The following is an 18,931-nucleotide window of genomic DNA, read 5'->3' as shown; positions in this document are numbered from 1 at the left end:
TTTCATTCAGGCTTTCCCTGCCATCTTTCTAAGCATTGTCAAAACAGAGAGGGTGCTATTCTTGATTAGTTTTTCTCAGTGTGTTTGATCTTCACCATGACCCAGGGAGATGTTGCAGGGGAAAGCACCCGAAATGTTGATTCTCGGTTGACAGTAAGCATGTGGTTTAAGATTAAATAGGAAAACCAAGGTAGATATCTGCAGAATAGTTACAGGTTTCTAATTTTTTCCAAAGGTAGTAACTGAACTTGTTGAGAACTACATGTCTGTATTTTGCTAATGAGCTTGTCTGAAAGCATTACAAAAATACGGTCACAGCTCCTCCTGGTTCTAAATAAGTTAGAAAGAGTTTTAAAAGATGTGGAGGGATTTGTACTTTTGTTACGTTGACTGACCTACTTTTTGTTAAGTCCTTGCTGAGATAAGGTTAAGACTGGAATTTAAATGGTGTTAAGGAAGAAGCCAAGATAGTAATCAGAATATAATTAACAGTGTATCATCTCTCAAACAACCAGGGCTGGCCAGCACTGCTCTTCACCAATAAAAAGTGGTGGAAGATTTCCAGTTTTCCAAGTAAAACGCCGGTGTTGCTCACTGTAGCAGTCTACAAGTGTAGTGTGATGTGTGTGAACCCTTTACAACAAACAAAAGTCCCTCTCATTCCGCAAATATTTTTTGCCGCTCTTTAAAGTTTGCCCTATCATCTCAGTTCATGTTTGGAGACATTCAGTAACAGGTTTTGACTCTCATGGTGAAAAGGTTATGTGGCACAATAGAACTGTTATGAAATCTAATTTAAGCCTATCCGTAAAACCAGGAAGGTTTGGTTAAATACCCAACATTAGCTACTGTGGCAATGTTTCAAAGATGCCATCTGCTTTTTGGCAATGGTGTAAGGAAAAGTAGTATCTTCAAATCTCAATTGTGGGGGGATTTTTTGACTAATTTTCTGATGCTGGTGTGTCAGTTCCTCAGTCTATGTGATGTATGTCATTTGTACATTGTACTTCCTTCATAAAGTGAAAATACACGTTTTTCCACAGGTCCTGTGTCCCGGAGTGGGACTCTCCATCCCTCAGGATCAGGATCACGCCTTCCCCTTGAGATTTTTGGAGAATTCTGACTGAAAACTGTGAGTACCAAGAACACCGACCCAGCAGGTCCCAAACCTTTGCTGACTGACGGACACCCCGGAACCCGCGGCGGGTCCGACCCGCCCTCACCTGCGCGGCGGCTCCGCGCGGTTCCCGCCGCTGCCCCGACATCTTGCGAGCGGTGCGAGGGGCAGATCCTAACGCCATAACCTGAACAGTGTAAGACTCGTGGGGGTGCAGGGGGTCCCCCACGCTCCCTCATGGCGCCCCCGCGGCGGCTCTGCACTCCTCAGCGCGGCTCTGGGCCCTGAGGGGGCCCTGGGCGGGAGGCGAGGGGCGCGCTCCCCCCCGCGCCGCTGCGCGCCCCCTGGAGCCCCGGCGGAGCTGGGCGCGGCGCCGGCCTCTCCCCGCTGAGGGGAGCCCCAGCCCTGCCGGGGGGAGGCGAGGCTCTGCTGGGGCCGGCACCTTGGTGGGGAGGGGAGAGGCGCTGCCCGCCCCCCCAGGGCTTCCCCGCTCGCCGCGGCCCCGCTAAGTCTGACGGAGCGCCGCCGCCCCCCACCGCAGCGCAGCGGCCCGGCGCAGGAGGGAGGAGGCGCCGTGCGCGGCCCGACTCCGCGGGCGCCGCCGCTGAGGGGACAAGCGGCCGCCTCCGCGCTCCCGGCGGCTCCGCTCGGCTCCGCTCGCCGGCTCAGGTAGGAGCGGGATCCCGGCACGGCCCGGCTCCGCCGGCCTGAGGGGGGCTGTGGGGAGCGGCGACCCCCGGGGGCTGCCCCGCGCTGAGGTGACCTTGAGGCGCGGGGGGCGGCGGGGAGCGCTGCCGGGGTGGTGGCGGCGGGAGCCCGCCGGGGCGAAGCCGGGGCAGCGGGATGCGGCTGGAGGATGTTTCGGGCGGTGAATGGAGACGGTGCTGCCCAGGGCTCGCTCAGCGGGACGGGAGGGCTGTGTGGCTGCCGCCGCGGAAAACCGCCTCCCGCAGCCCTGGGGTCTCGCTCCGTTTCAAGCCCGGCGGGTTCTTCAGTGACAGGAACAGGAGCGCAGGGGCGGCGGGCAGCGCCGTCCCGCTCAGCCGTGGCGCCCGGGCAGCCCGGAGCCGGCAGCGGCGGTGCAGCCCGCGGTCCCCGCCGGGCACAGCGGTCCCCCCCGCCCAGGCACAGCAGCCCCCCAGGCACAGCGGTCCCGGGCGAGCGCCGCCGCCGCGCCCCGCAGCACCGCGCCCGGGGGGATCCCGAGCAGCCCCGGGGATGGGCTCTGGGCGCCAAGTTTGAGAGGATGACGCTCTTCTTAGAAATACTAAATTTGAGACCGTTAGAAGGAGGTTTGTGCCCCCCAGTCCTGCTCCTTCGGCCGGGCTGTGTGAGGCGCTGAGCCGGTGGAAGGAGAAGCCTCTCGGGAGCGCCGTGGCCGCCGTGTCCCCGGGCGGGGAGCTCGCCCAGCGCCGCCGCCTTCAGCTCAGCTCTGCTACGGCGGGGTTGCGGCTTTTCTGTATTTCTTTTCCACTGGGGGAGTTAAATATGTTTCACAAGCAGTAGTTTTCAAAGCCTCACTCCAGTGAAGTGTTAAGAGCAGCGCAGAGCCCGAGGAAAACTGCGGCGGGAGGTAACCTTCCCTGGTCACCCAGTAAACCCCCCGAGGTGCCCCGGGATCCCGGCTGAGGTCTCTGCTGGAGGCCCCGTCACCACCACCTCGCACAGATGTCATCAAGATGTGCTTTCCTATCGTCACTGAACGTAACGGATTTGTATTCCAAAGTTTTGACTTACAGAGACTTTACTAGAAATGTGAAAGAAGGAACACTCTCTTCATTATGTATGTTTGAAAGACCCGTTGTACTGCAGGTGGAAGAAACCCGTGTTTGACTTAATTAAACTGTCAAGAAGTTTTTACTTCTTTCTGTGAATCTTTTGCTGATAATTTTTGCCTGTATTTTTTCCCTTCTTATTGTTATGCTGTTTTATCACATTACACCAACACAACCTAATCCTATGCTAATACTTTCTTTATTTTCTTTTTATTTAAAGTGTATTTTGTAGTAAAGTGATATTTGAGATGCATGGATAGCAAGATAAGGTGCTGGGAAGATAGGCAAGCCGAAAGCAATGGTGTAGAGTAGGACTTAACTGCTGCCGAATTAAACCAAAATGTGAGTTTATGGACAGTGTGAAAGTTGATAGTGCTGTAACTCAAGTCCCAAACAGCAAAAAGAAATCTTCTAAAGAATACTGTTAGGTAGCTGGTACACGCTGCAAACCCTCAGTTACGTAAGCAGTTCTTTGAAATGGAGTGGGACTGTGTGCATACAGTAGTGTTTGCCAGTAGCACTTCGTTTCTGATCCTGTCCACCCATCTACACGTGACTGATTTTCATGTGGTGACTCAAATAGATTCCAGCATTTTCATGACTTTTATGTGAAGAAGCGGTTGCTTGTCCCTGTCTGCGCATCTTGCTAATAAACCAGTTCAGTATTCTTGTTAATGACTTCATGATCTAATGTTGAGCTCCATTTTCAAAGTGAGCATTGCTGTAAGTTCTTCCTAAAGCAAAAGACTATGTATTAAATGTTCAGTTTAGGGTCAATATTAATGTTTTCACTTCAACATTTAATGGAGTGAATGCAGAGTATTATGTTACTGTTAATTTGTATTTGACGTCATTAGCAGTGTTGTTCTTTGCTCACACACTATAAATCCAGGACCACAACCCCTTGATTATCTAGGCTATTGAATGTGATATTGATCCAAATTTTTGGCATGTCTCTCTATCTAAACCATATTTTTTAACTATTCAATTGCCTGCTTTCTGATTGTGCAAAGTAATTTTTAATTGTTTTTGGCAAGTTACACAGGGATATAATACTTATATGGTGTCCTGTAATCCTGTCACCTCAATAGAATTGATTTTGGAGGAGTGCAGCGGGGAGAATGAATGGATCATTATAGTAGCCAGTGGGTTTGGTTTTCCTCAAATAGGCAATTGGTGTAATTTGAGATGCTTCAGGGTACCCCTCCTGGCCATTCACACAGCTTCAGAGGGCTGGGAGTTTCCACTGTGTCCCATGTCACCTATCAGACACAATGGGGCACCTCAGACAGCATTAGCTACCTCTTTGTAGACAGCTGAGTCAAACCTGGTGCTTTTGTCTGGGTCCTTATCCTTTGTTAGCTAAGAATAAAGCACTGCAGGTGACTTACCACAGTAACTTTAGTGATGTGACTAGAAAGTAGGGCTCTTTGTCTGAGGTGTGACCAGCAAATTGAGGGAGGGGATTCTCCCCCTCTGCTCTCATGAGGCCCAACCTGTGGTGCTGCCTTCAGCTCTGAGGCCCCCAGCATAAGAAGGACATGGACCTGTTGGAGTGAGTCCAGAGGAGGCCACGAAGATGAGCAGGGGCTGGAGCACTTCTCCTGTGACAAAAGGCTGAGAGAGCTGGGGTTGTTCAGCCTGGGGAAGAGGATGCTCCAGAGACACCGTACAGCAGCCTTCCAGTACCTAAAGGGGACCTGCAAGAAAGCCGGAGAGGAACTTTTTACAAGGGGATGTAGTGACAGGACAGGGGACAATGGCTTTAAACTGAAAGAGGGTAGATTTAGATTAGATAAAAGGAAGAAATTCTTCCCCATGAGGGTGGGGAGGCGCTGAACAGACTGCCCAGAGAAGCTGTGGATGCCCCATCCCTGAAGTGTTCAAGGGCAGGTTGGACGGGGCTTTGAGTGACCTGGTTCAGTGAAAGGTGGGGTCGGAACCACATGATCTTTAAGGTCCCTTCCAACCCAAACCGTTCTATGATTCCCTGAATATAGATAATCTTCTAGGTGATAGCTTAGAGTTTATCTACATCAACAAAACCTGCATGCTCTGATAATTTACCCAAAACTTATAACAGGCAGTTAGAAGTATAGCAAGTAAGCTTAAAAAGAAAATTCTGATATACCCTAATTTTTGCGTTGTAACTTCAGAATAGGTGCAAGATGATGAATGCAGTTGAGGAAAAATAATCTGTGTTGACCATGAGGAAAAAGCAGAATAGTATAGAAGAGTGAAGTGGTTGGCTGAGTGACAGTCTGATGGGAGATGATAGTGGAAGAGATAATTGGGAATGGGACAGAAGTTTACGTTTAAAAAAATTGTGTGGCTGCTGAAATATTTTAAAATAAACATTTGGACAAAGTTCAGACTTCTGATGAAGCATACCATTGGAATGTGTGTGTCAGATATACTTAAGAATTCGGTTTAAAAACAAAGCTTTGCATATAATGTATACCATGCAGTCAGTGTTTGCAGTTGCCAGAGTTCAAAGTGGAACTTAAATTGTCCTTTGAAAGAAAAAATACGTAAAACCTAACTACGTAAAGATAAGTGTAAATGCAGACTATTTATTTTAAGAATAAAAGTGGCAAATGCAAAAGGATTAAATAATTTTAATTATATGAAAAGAAAAAAATATCAAATATTTGAGAAAGGAAAAGTGAGCATGGACAAATAATATTTACATGTAATAGGACAAGAGACGTGACACTAATGTGTGTCATAGTGGCCGAGATACCCATTGGTCTCAACGTATTCATGCAGTAAAATTACCAGCTGTATCAGAAAGGCCTATTTTTTGCCAAAGCCTACTCTGAAAAAAGTTTTGTCTTCCATAAATGGAGTTATTTAGTGGTGAAATAGGTGTGACCAACTCTTTCACATTTATTTGAGCTAGTATAGCATATCCCAAGTGGAATTAACTGACATTTTCCTGAGTCACCCCATATGCATCAGCATGGACTTGTATCTAAAGGTCATAATGTAAAACGCCTTGTTTTCGCATATTTTGAATATTCTTGAATATTTTGTAACATATAAATAAAATAGCTGGTGTTCTGCAGGGGCACCCTCCACACGCTGGAATGTAAACCAAAAAGGCTTTAAATGTTTCTTAGAGGCAGAAGTTGCTACACACTCAACATGTACAATAGGAAGTGTATTTTGGAGGATTCATTGCATACCTTTAAGTGTGCAGAAAAAGACATAGTTTCTGAAGAGCCAGAGTTTCTTCAGTCTGAATGCTCAGGTCAGTGCCCTCATAGCCTCCATAGGAATTCTCTCGTGGAAACTCATTTATCTGCTCTCAGGTATTTCTCTCCTCACACTGCTGGCAGATTTCAGTCTTCCCATCCCTCCTCTTTCAAGGCCATTCGTCCCAAGAACTGCTCAGCTTCCCGAAGCATTTGCAGTGCCAAGCACTTGGGAAGGCAACGTTGTGGTGCAATTTCAGAACGTCTGTGAAAGAGCAGCAGCGGTGATGTTGTGTACTAGGTGGTACGTTTGTCATAACACAAAATCTTTGCACAGTGAACTTGTTCATTATATAGTGGAACACATTTAAAAAGTGATAGTGCTGAGTTTTTCAGAACCAAAACTGCTTTGCTTCGTTGGTGCTTCTGGCAAAGGAGTTACTTTGTCCTGCCCGCATGCAGCATTCTGATGGTTACGTTGCATTGTATGCATATGTGGAAACCACCGCACGGGTTTGCAAATTAATCAAGGAAGGATTGATTTTAATTGTTGAATGACTTGGAGCTGAAAGACTGAGTTACATTTCCATCTCACCCCCACCAAGCTTTGCAGCAATTTGACCTTGGATGTGCATTTAAAGTTTTGAAAAACCTTGTGCAGTATGAAGCCCAGAAAACTGAAGCTGTCCCTATTCAGTATTTTTATTTCTAAGATTAATTTCATCGTGTTTAGGGAATTACCTTTAGCATAATTTATTTATTCACATGCCTAAAATAACTCGTATTTAACTTTGTGAAAAGTATATCTAATATCAAATCATCCAACACGGATGAAGATTGCTTAAAAATATTGCAGGCTGCAGAGTACCCTCCATATTACACGCATCTCTTCTTAAAATGCTTTAGGATTCAGGAGTTTTCTGAAGAATAGGAGCTTTTCCTTGGTGGTTGGCAGTGAAGCCAACACCCAGCATGTTCCCTTTGGTAGCTCATTATGAGCAGGAGCTACTTTCCAAAGCTCTGGATAGCTTTACTCTGCAAAAGTCACAGCGCCACCTTCAATGTATTTGCTGATCATATGTATGCTATCTTGCTTATTGAATAGCAGTTCTTCATCAGTGGAGTTTATTCCCGTTAATGGGAAATCTTCCATCATGGACAGAGTGATTGTGTTTAGCAGGACATACAAAACAGGCTCACGTCTAGTCTATCCAGCATTTCAGTTTTTGTGATGTAGGTATTTTCTTGGTATTTTAAACCTTTTTGTAATATTATTATTTAAACGGGGTAATAATGTTTAAGAGGATTGAATTAATAGGAGTTTTGTTTTTAGGGAACGTTCTCCATAACCAAAACGGGAAACTCACAATAGGTTGATGGGTTCCTAGAAAGTGTCTCAAAATGTTTTTAAGCAGCAGTATTAAATGCGGAGATTTATGATAATAAGGAGCAGAAAAAAGTTCTTTGCTATCATCAGATTTCCTAGCAATTCTGTTGATAGGAATTGCTGAAGCTTAAGGTAAATTCAGTTATATTAAAAAACATTTTGTTGTCTGAGGAAATTGATCTATGAATTTTTAGGTGCTGACCTACGGTCACAGTAAAAGCAAAATGGTAGTTTTGATCATAAATTTACACAAGAAAAACTCCTTGGTGGCAGTATTAGGTGCATATACAACTGATTTGCTGCATTGGACTTTTAGTCTTAAATTCAAATGCAGTTTCAATGCGTTGCTTTATTCTACAAAATCCACATGTTCACCAGCATTTTTCTAATGTCTGAAGTATTTTGGTAGCTTTAAATCGTTTTTTGTGGACTAAAAATAGAAGTCTCGCATGGCTTGTGGCCTATAAATAGTTGAAAGTAACTACATGAAGATAAAACGTAAAAATTGTATCTGGAAAAGATCTGTTCAATGTTACTGGGTTTTTCTTAATTACAATAAATACCAAGTGTCAAAAAGCCCTGACAAAAATCGAGCCCAGTATTGGTCAAGCATGCAAATGACACAAGAATGATTCTGGAGGAGGCAGAATGATTCTTCTTGAAAGGTTAAATACTCTGAAAAATTAATGTGTTATACACCGTCGCCCTGCTGATTCTCTGTCAAGTACTAAAGAATTTGAGAGCAATAGGAACAAGAAAATGCCATTATGGTCTGTGGGGGTGGGTGTTAATAGGTTTGTTTCCTCCAGAATATAAAGTCTTATGTTGTTTTTGTGTGACCCAACAGCGTTCCCATCATAGTTTTTCTTGGTGCTGCTGACGTACACTTCTCCCTAGCTAAAGAAGACGACAGGACAGAGTCGCATTTACTGCGAATTCTCTTATGATTTTTTTTCCCCTTCCTTTTATTTTTTCTCAGGTATTGCAAGTTTCTGGACAGTAGAGAAAAATGGGAAGGTTACTTTAAGTGCGGCACTCCTGTTATACAATCTGGCATGACATATGCCCTAAAAACAAATACCATTTTGCTACATGTAGTCTACAATGGCTTCCAGATCCTTTCCGGCAGAACTCAGCTTATGTCTGTTGTGTATTTTTGCTTGATTTCTAGATTTGCACTTGCTCTGCTTACAGGTTACTTCTCAAAAGGTTCTTCAATATACTAAGTTTTATTTTAAAGTTTGATCTTGCCCACTTGTGGACTGAAGGTGATTGAACCCTACCTGCTTACTTCACCATCACTTGACTGGAATTTGTTAACGCGTACGGCCAGCTGTGAGATGTATTCTTGCAGCGTGCCACGTGAAATTGCGTTCCACTAACAATGAATTTTAGTGGTCTCTTTTAATTTGTGTGGCTGTTTGTTTTTCAAGAAACTATGTACCCACTAAGCTGCAATTTTGTATCAGTTGCCTGCTAAGCTGTGATTTCTTATCAGTCCTCACTGTCCTGTGACAATATCATGTTGGACAGTTACTGAAGCCTTACTGCAGCCAGTATAAATTGCCTGTTATTGAGTTTTTCTTCTTTAGTAAGCCATTTACCTTATTAAAAAGGAAATTTCGTTGGTTTGGGGTTTTGATTTTTTCAGGCACTTAATCCTTCAGGTGCCTATGTGATGATTTAACTTGTTTCAGCATCTTCCTCTGTACAAAAGAGCGCTGGATTGGTTTGCAGTTTCTTGAGTCAGACTCGCTTCTCCTTTTGAAGTTGCATACTATTTTTACCTCTCCACAGTCCTTTGGGAACTTTACCCTTCCTTCGTGCATTATTGAATGTAATAGCTAATGTTTGGGGATGGCTTTAGGTAATTCCTTCACTACTCTGCAGTGAACTTCATCATTCTCTATCAAACTGCCTATGTATGACTTCTTTCAATATGTTTTAGCCTATTCTTTTTTTCTTCAGGCCTATAGTCCTGTCTTCTTGGTAAAAACCACTTTAGAAGGTTGGTTTTTGTTTTTTTTTTTGCTTTTCATTATCCTTTAGATGCTTCAGCTTTCTTGTAACTCTCTGTTATTTCCTCTCCTTTCCCATTAAATCCTAGAACCTCTGCTTGTCTTTGTCTCCTCCTTCTGCTGTATTTATAGATCCTTTTCCCATTGCCTTTTTATGTCCCTCTTTAGTTGTTGATCCTTTTGTGTGTTGGCTCATCTGAATCATACCTGAGATGTTTTTGCCAGTCTTTTCTACTTGTTCTTTGTTAAGTGCTCTTGTTTCACCTTTTGCACAGTCTCTTCTCGTAGTCAAAGCCTTTAAAGACTCTGGATGTAGCAGTAATGGTCTCTTATAATGCTTCCTGTATTCCCTCTGCACCCAGATAATCTGTTGCACTATTCTTTACAGGCTTTGTTGATATCTGTTGGTTTTCCTGAACTCCTTGATCATCTCTTCAAGAGTTGTTACAAATCATTTGGCTGAGTTTGCTGAAGTTGCTGCCCTGTATTCCACTTTTTGTGCTTCTTTCACATCTTCCTTTCAATATGTGAGTGAATTCTCTTGCCTTGTGATGATGCTTACTTATTGCTGCCTTTAAAATCTCAGCCAATGCCTTCCTATTAAATCAGAACAAAATACAACTGCAGCGTTGGTAACATCTTCCATGTTCATACTTGGATCTTGTTAGCACAGCTCCACCTTGGTAATATACCATGGTTTACTTCTCAAGGGAGCAGCATGAAAAGGTTAAAAAAATGCACGTATGTGATGGCCAGGGTGTGGGATGGGGAACTAGGATTCTGTGTGGCTTTGCTTGCTTTTTTAGGGGACATTTTCTGCTTTTGTACAAGTTGCTTGCCTTTGGTGAGCTGTTGTTCCTGATTAAACTGCTACAGCATGCACCTAACCTGCATGTTTCAAGGGTTAATTCATCACTACTTGTAAAGCTACTGAGAATTTTGGATAGAAAATGCTGCTGTCACTGCAAAGCACTCTTTGAATCTGCAACATACTAAAGCCGCTTACTTAAATAGAAGTGAAGGGGGGTAGGTTCTATGCATATACAAAAAACGAAGTCTCTTCTCTGTGTGAAAACATCAGTTGTTTTGTTGTTCTTGCAGGCACTGTTCTGAGAACCAGTGCATTTCAAGCAGAAGAACCTGCCTAGAACAGACTGCATTTTCAGTTAAAATTTCATCCTGCTCTAGGGAGGGAGTGTAACATTTGTAACCTTAGCATCAAGTGTTGCATTCTTGTCAAGAAACCATTTCCAAGTAAAATTTATGGCCTCACTGCCGAATAAGTTATAGAAAATGCAGGTGGAAATATTTAATGTATTAAGGGCAGGATCTTTAAGAAGGGGAGGAATGGAAGCCAAATGGAATTTTAAATCCTGTTGGCTTGTCAATGGGATTTGTGCATCTATAAGTTGGATGTTTTTGAAAATTGCACTCTAAATTGGTGACTAATAGAGACCTTCGCATGATAATGGTTTACAAGTTACCATTAATAATTCAATTGAAGATCATTGGAGTCTGATTCAGTACCTCCTGAAAATGATGAGGAGTTTCTCTCATTGATTTTAGTGGCTTTGGGTTATGTTGTTAGGGGGCTCTGATGAAATAATGTGCTTTTTTGGGGATAATTTTTCCCTTTCCAATGCATCTCTGTAGCCAGAGTTGAAAGTTGTAAGTTAGAGGAGAAAAGGATTATAGAGTCTTCAATGCTGTTTATGTACAAGTATTTACAAGGATGTGTAAGATCCTGTTCCCCTGCCCTCCAGCCTCTGCCAGCACGCAGGCACGTCCGACACTGCGGCTCCACTGTTCCGCACCGCTGAGGAGCTGGCTGTTCCCATCCTGCCTTCTCATTCTTTCTCTTCTACCGTCTGCCTCTTTCATTTCAGCTCTCTCTTTCCATTCACAAAATACACCTAGATGAATCCTTTCCCTTTAAGCCATTTTAATTCCTAGTCTTATATTTGATATTGCTTTGCATGGATGCATGCCTTTTACAGCTGCTTTAATAGAAGAATGTCAATTAAACCTACAAGTTTTATCCAGCCAGATTTTCAAGCATCCCAGGAGCACAGCACTGTCTTTGAATAGTCTGTGCATAAATATAAAAAATAGAAGCCCCATGTATATATTTGTGGGGGCCATAAAATGTATAAGAGAACAACAGTGGATCACTGGTATTGTCAATAAAGCAGGTATAATATTTAGAGATTTTTAGGGAGATGTGGAGTTTTTGTTATCGTATCTGTGAAAATAAATTGGTTAATGAAAAACAGAGATTTGTGAAAATATGTTCATTAACACTGAAAGATGAGCTGATAGGTCCAGATCCCTCTGCAATGGAGAGAGATATTTTTCTAAATGAAAATACAGGTATTGGTGTTGAACTGGAAGTCATTTGAAAGTATTTTTGTCTTGTCACACCCCGCTTGGTGCCTGTTAGCAGTCTGCTCTGCAGCAGCAGTGCCCGTGCAACACTGATATTTTCTCAAGTTGAATAAAATTCTTCTTCAGACATGACCATGCCCGAATTTCTCTGTCTGTGGAACGCGGTGTTGCACACTGAGGGACACTTGGAGAAGTTGAAATAAACGCTTACGGGTGCATATGTTAGTGTTTACTTCCTATGCGAATGCTTTCTGCAGTGCCGGGGGGGGAGGCTTTTTCAACCTGTTATTATAGATGACTTTTGCCTTCAGCCCTTTTTTTTTTTTTTTCATATTTCTGTGTAAATATGGTGCGAGAAATGTGAAATTGCAGGAGCTTATGATATCAATTCTGATTTTAAACCTATGACTTCTAGAAGAAAATTGTAGCCCTAAAAGCTTTGCTGTGTGAGGGGACGGTATACAGAAGGAAAAACCATAGGATGACTGTAAGTGTTGAACAATAAAACCGAAACAAAAAGCTTTCTATAAATAGTAGCATGGTCCCAGGTCAGTGAAGTACTTAAGCATATGCCTAAATCCCTCCTTGTTCAACAAAGCACTTACATGTGCATTTGGATTCTGCTGAAATAAAGCATTAAATATCTGGCATAAGTGCTTCGCTGAATTAGGGGCTGTATCCAGGCAGACAGACCTAGGGAGGATGGTTTTCTTCCTGGGAAAAGGGTATGCAGGAAACCTTTGGGGCATAATATTTTCTAGAAAATTTTTGACATTGAGCACTGACCAATTAACATGGAGAACTATTGGACATTAAAGTATTAGAGACTAATAGTGTTCTGATAGTCCAAAAGTTGTGTTCTTTTGTTGCTTACCAATTGGTCAAACTTAATGATAACTGCTGCTTTTGTAACAGTAGGACCTGTTTTATCTACTAAAGTGAATTTCTGATTTCGTAGTAGAACTAATACAATGAGGATTTTCCTCATTACATCAGTGGAGCAGTCTGTACTCGGGAATTCAAAGCATGGGCCTCTCCATCCAGGAGTTTTCAAATATGTGTAAAGACCTTTTTGGTTCTCAATTTTTGAGTTACCTACGTAAGATCTCTTAAGCTTATTTTCTCAGAAAATATTTAGCATCTGTTTTCTTAAAATGAAATCTGGTTAAAAATTTCAGTTTTTCAAAGTCTTATTCACTTTTGAAACTATTCTACAGGGATCCTAACTATTGACAGCTATTTTAGTCATCTTGTTTCTGAAAAGGTTCCACATAATATTACCTGTGGTTGTGATGCCTGGCTGGATGGATCAGGAGGTGATACTTAAAAGGTGTGTCCTAATCAGGCTAAAAGAATGAAAATGCAATGCATCCTGCTTTTTTATAACATGGATATATACAGCAAAGCAGACAATTTTTCTATTTGTAGGAGTCTGGAGGTTATAAACAGGCTGGAGAGTTGGGCGGGGAATAACCTGATGACATTTAACAAGGGAAAGTGTAGAGTCCTGCATCTGGGCAGGAACAACCCCAGGTTCCAGTATAGGTTGGGAAATTACATATTAGAGAGCAGTGTAGGGGAAAGGGACCTGGGGGTCCTGGTGGACAACAGGATGACCGTGAGCCAGCACTGGGCCCTTGTGGCCAGGAAGGCCAATGGTACCTGGGGTGTATTAGAAGGGGGGTGGTTAGTAGATCAAGAGAGGTTCTCCTTCCCCTCTACTCCGCCCTGGTGAGACCACATCTGGAATATTGTGTCCAGTTCTGGGCCCCTCAGTTCCAGCAGTACAGGGAACTGCTGGAGAGAGTCCAGCGTAGGGCAACCAAGATGATTAAGGGAGTGGAGCATCTACCTTATGAAGAAAGGCTGAGGGAGCTGGGGCTCTTTAGTTTGGAGAAGAGGAGACTGAGGGGTGACCTTATTAATGTTTACAAATATAGAAAGGGTGAGTGCCACGAGGATGGAGCCAGGCTCTTCTTGGTGGCAAACAATGATAGGACAAGGGGTAATGGGATCAAGCTGGAACACAAGAGGTTCCGCTTAAATTTGAGAAAAAACTTCTTCTCAGTGAGGGTGACAGAGCACTGGACCAGGCTGCCCAGGGGGTTGTGGAGTCTCCTTCCCTGGAGACATTCAAAACCCGCCTGGACATGTTCCTGTGCGACCTCAACTAGGTGTTCCTGCTCCAGCAGGAGGATTGGACTAGATGATCTTTTGAGGTCCCTTCCAATCACAAACATACTGTGATACTGTGATACTGTGATAAACTGACATTTCCATTGGGGTGGGGACTGCAATGTCCCTGGCCAGGGATTCTGAGGTGCAGACTTGGCTTTAGAGGAACCTGCTCCAAGTCCCTGCTCCGACTGACAGCAGCTTTCACACCTCACATCCCTCAAAATTAATCAGACCCAGGACTCTCCAAATGCATTTCAGTATATTAGTTGTGAGAGTCACCTTCACAGCTAGGATACTTTTTTTTTGTTTTTCTTTACAATGGAAATGTTGGTGGAGTAGGTAAAGCAATGAGTACTTGGACTTTCTATAAAGTGAAGTTTTGACCAAAAAATGGTCTGATGTTTTAATGGAACAGAATTAACATGTTGATTTGATGGGCATGTATGTGGCAAGTGGATCTCGCAGACCGCTTTCAAAAATAGTCTTTGAAGTATTGAGACTCTTTCAAAGAAGTCTGTGGAGCCCAAGTCAGACCCAGTGCTCATTGTGGATCAGTCCCAGTGCCTTTGCTTTGTTTACTTGGCTGTTTTACTGTTGAGCAAATCTGTATACCTATTGTGTGTGTGTGTGTGTTAAGTCTCTATCAGGAAGAGCCTGCTGCAAGAATGGTCAATTCAAATGTATATGTTTGAGCTGATTAAAGAAATTTAAATCTTCATCTTTACATAGGAATTTATAAAGGAGTTTCATAATTTGAACCAGATCAAGACTATAAAGTTATAATAAGCTCAAGTGAATCTCCCCAGTGTAATAAATTCAGAAGATTTCAATTGTATAATTAAAAACACCCCTCTGTAAATATTTGAATGCACATCCCTTGTTGCTTTACATTATATTTGATTAGGGCAGGTTTAGCTTTGAAGAAGTGCCATTTTGATCTGATTCAAAGGTCAACCGTTACAAATTATGGTTAATGTCATAATATTCTCTTATGTTGTTTGCTGCATGTGGCCCATTAAGTTATACAAAATGAGCTTTATCTCTTTTGAACTTCATACTGTGCGAATGGCAGTTCCTGGAGCAGGGACTAAAGTATCTATTAGAAACAGGATCAACATGTGAAAATCAGTCAGTGAAAATAAGTCTCCATCGAGCTTCCTCTTCAAAACAGTGAAAATAAGTTCAGCATTTAAAATGAAGTGTTCAGGAGCTGTTTTGTTAAGGTGGCATGGCAATAAATTCTTTATTTAGTCCAGTAATGGTGGCAGAGGCACTTAAATCTCCTCCAGGAGAAGAAAAAATATTTTTAAGGTATATGTCAAGTATCACTACTAATTTTAATTACCAAAATCCTATAATTTTTGATTAAGGAAAAAAATCCAAGAAACTGAACCACTTTCTGTTCCTATTAGAAAAAAAATCTGGTTTTCTGTGATAGGATTAAGGTATGTGTTAGGGGATATTGTGAGTAAAGTTAAACAAAATGGTCATGTCTATTTAGTTACGAAAAATATTTCATAAAGGAAAAGGTAACAGGGAAACATGAACAGTCTTTATTTCCTCTGCAGTCCCTTCCTTGCGTTTCTCTGCAGAGAGCTTGCAACAGGTTTTAACCTAAGCAGGGCTTCATCAGCTGGATACATTCTACTCTCTCGCTTCCTCCACCTCCTTGGGAAATTGGAATCAAATTGCATTATGCAGCAGATCAGCAGCGAGCTGAGTTATCAGCAGTGATGACCTGGAAGCTCGGCTGGAAGTTCCCTCCTCCCTTCGACCCAGTACTGCGGATCTTCCAGGATTCTCCCCTTCTGTTTGAGATACCGACAAGTGAACATGGAAGCGCACGTAGAACATATGTGTAGGAATATGAGAGTAAGATTGTAATAAGGGTGGAAAAAATCTATCTATCAGCTGGGAGAAATTGATAGTCTCATTCCAAGTTCTTCCTGAAGGTGGAAGGCAGGTTTCCTTCAGCTGTGTTGATGGATCAGTGACTATGTGTGGCTATGATGATGTCATGCTTAAAGTGGATGGGACTGATGGCATCTTTTTGTATTCACTTTTCTCATTCTTACGCAGCAGGATTGTAGAATTTCAAAGGTATGGTAACAGTGGTCACAATATCTTTGTTCTCAGAAACTCAGAATATTTGAAAGTTTTGGGTTTTTTCCCTCTCTTTATTCAGTCTGTTATCCAAGATGCTTCTTAGCACCACAAGAGTTTGTAGGAATTGAGGGGTTTTTTTCAGTTTAAGCCAGCTGTGGTAATCTTTGCTGTATTCTTAGAAATAACAAAACATTATTTCTTATTTATATGAATAGCTGTTTGAGATCATTATAAGGTAAAGGCTTAAGTACAACACACATTTGAAATACACTTCAGGAGATACTTGTTAATATACATAATAATATCTCAGCTTTCTGAGGGACAAACAACTTTTCGTGCATGTAGAACTAGGAATTAATTCCAAGGACCTTCTGTGGAGTGCTTCCTATCTGTAAATATTTGTGAAACCCTGCCCAACCATAAATAGTAAGGAAGGCTGCAGGCTGAAGATTTGATTTTTAGAAGACACCAGTTTCAGTGAGGATGGTGCCAGAATTCAGTAGCAAGTGGGGCACCAAAGGAGGGCTGTGCTTTTCACAGGTGAGTGATGATACAGGCAGTTGATTAGATTAATTAATTTTCTGATTCTGGCACAAGTTTTTCCCTGTACCATCTCCATGATATTGGATTGTTTCCTTACAAGTTGTGGTTCCTGGAGTCAGGCAATACTGCAAAACAACCTCTTGTTTCCTTTTTTTGACTTTCCTTTTTAAAAAGAGAAAAGCCTTCATAATTGCGCAGAAAAAAACAAACCAAAAACCCCGAGTGTTACTTTAAAAAGAAACAAACCCCCAGTTTTTCCTTTGCCTACTTCTTTATTTCTGAAAGGAGTGACCTGATTAGGATTTTTTCAATTTCTTGGTAATAAAGTTTACAAGATAATTCTGGGGCTGCTTTGGAAGGCAGTTTTCTGCTACAGTAGTCAGCATTAATACAGATGCATGAAATTCCTAGTGTGTAACGTTGCCCTTTTAGTGTTCAATTGAGAGTGTAAAATAGCATTTAAACTCACTGGGGAAGGAAACGCATATGAAGTGGAGTATCCAGCTGCCAGCAGGTTTGCAAACACACAATGAACTTGAGAAAGGTGGCTGAAAATGAAGGAAGTACATATTAAGTTCAAGCCTTGATATGTTCCATGGTGCCATTTTACTAGAACAGATTACAGGAATCGAGTAGGAGTATTCAGCATTTTTCTGTATTTTTTTTTTTTTCCTCTTAAAGCTCTTTCCTCCAGGAATTAAATCCAGGTTCTGTTGGACAAGATCAAAGTTAATATCAAAGCAGCGTGAAGAAGGCATTCTCATCAGCTATGTTATATTGAATTCCAGCGTAGTTTTGGCAAGTAGAAACTGGGGTTAGAATAAATCCTCCAAACAATAATTCTGATTGTAGACTTGCACTTAAGAAGATTCACCTTTGCTGGTAGGTTAATTTTAAAAAATATTCGACATATGCAAAAGACCTTTTAAGGAACAGCAAGGTTATAAAATTAAGTAGTACCAGATTAGGATATTCTATAATCTCTATTCTTTGCGCAGCCTTGAGTGAAAGGGGTGCCGTCTGAACTACTTATTTAGCACAATGTGGCCGACTTTTGTGTAATCTTGTGCTATAAATATGAGATTTATCTCTACAGACAGAAGAGATCAGTGTCTTGTGTGTGTTTTCAGTGTGAAAAGTTTCAGGTGTAATGACTGTGTGAAGTGGCTGAAAGCATAAGAAATGAATGAAAATCCCAGGGCTCTTTCAAAAGAGCATGCAGGGAATATGAAGCTGGAGTCTCAGGTGTGAAAGAGTGTGTATTGCACCCACTTTCCTGTCTGCACGTCTAGGCTTACTTCAGATATGATCTTCCATTTCTAGAGAGTTCTGTAGGCAAATGCGGATAAAGGCAAATTCGTAACTGGATCTGAATTGGCTGGGCATGCTTGCTCCTGGGATGTTTCCCTACTGTTGATCTGCTTTTGCGTTTCTGATCATTTGGTGCTTTATTTCAGTAGAAGAGTTTTGCCAGTCTGACAGTTTATGAACTTTCTCACGTAGTCATCAATTGGCCAACAGAAGGTGAATATGCAGCATTAATTAAAAATCCACTGCTGCGCTGTTACATTGGAGAAATTAATATGAATAAAGATTATCTTCTGCAGATAATTAGTGCATAAAATAGACAATAAGCAAAATGCTGACCTGAAAATAAGCACTGTTATCAAGGGCAATAATACTGTTAAGCAGAGATATTAGCAGTGTGTATCCAAAACACATTTTGATTTCCTTTAGGGAATGTCAGGATGTTATTCTTTTGCCTTCCCTACTGCTGACATGACCTTTTGTAGTTCCTATGTAGAAACAGAGAAGAAAACAGTTATTCAAGAACAGCAGGGCAGAAACACAGCAGTTTAGGCTGAATGCATTTCTAAGCTATTGAATATAAAAAATAAAAATTGTCCCTACATCTTATTTCTAACGGTAATGTCATCTGTGAGTCCACTCAGATGGACAGCCTGTTTCTCCTTCCTTAACAGCTCTTGAAACAAACATTCCTTTCAATTTCTGCTTTTTGGTGTGCATTAAGTACCTTTAAGTTAAATTCCTCTTAGCTGTTTTGAAAGATGCGCTATAACCATTTATAAAGTGTAATTATAGAGACATTTCATTGCTGTATAAATAAATGCTTTTGAACATCGACACAAGAATTCGCCATGGGGTCACTTGGTTGTGTGTGCATTAACTATAAAATGAATTTTCTGCTGGGTAAGTGTACCTGG

At 42.1% G+C, this 18,931-nt stretch overlaps 1 protein-coding gene across 16 annotated transcripts in view; it reads left to right on the top strand.

The window, feature by feature from the left end:
- The first annotated feature begins 1,548 nt into the window (after window positions 1-1,548).
- The window catches only part of ATP2B2 (ATPase plasma membrane Ca2+ transporting 2), a 388,530-nt gene continuing 371,147 nt past the window's right edge, over window positions 1,549-18,931 (top strand). For 7 of the 16 annotated variants that reach the window (XM_065074475.1, XM_065074474.1, XM_065074486.1 and 4 more), the window contains exon 1: window positions 1,549-1,786. The gene's annotated coding sequence lies outside the window, so the exon portion shown is untranslated. Of the gene's footprint in view, window positions 1,787-10,002; window positions 10,022-18,931 lie in introns of those variants that run through there. The other 9 variants (XM_065074480.1, XM_065074493.1, XM_065074479.1 and 6 more) reach the window with 3 other exon arrangements.

Source organism: Columba livia, chromosome 10 (assembly GCF_036013475.1).
Source record: "Columba livia isolate bColLiv1 breed racing homer chromosome 10, bColLiv1.pat.W.v2, whole genome shotgun sequence".
Taxonomy (NCBI): domain Eukaryota; kingdom Metazoa; phylum Chordata; class Aves; order Columbiformes; family Columbidae; genus Columba; species Columba livia.
Note: the sequence above shows the minus strand (reverse complement) of the source record. Positions and strands in the feature narration are given on the sequence as shown.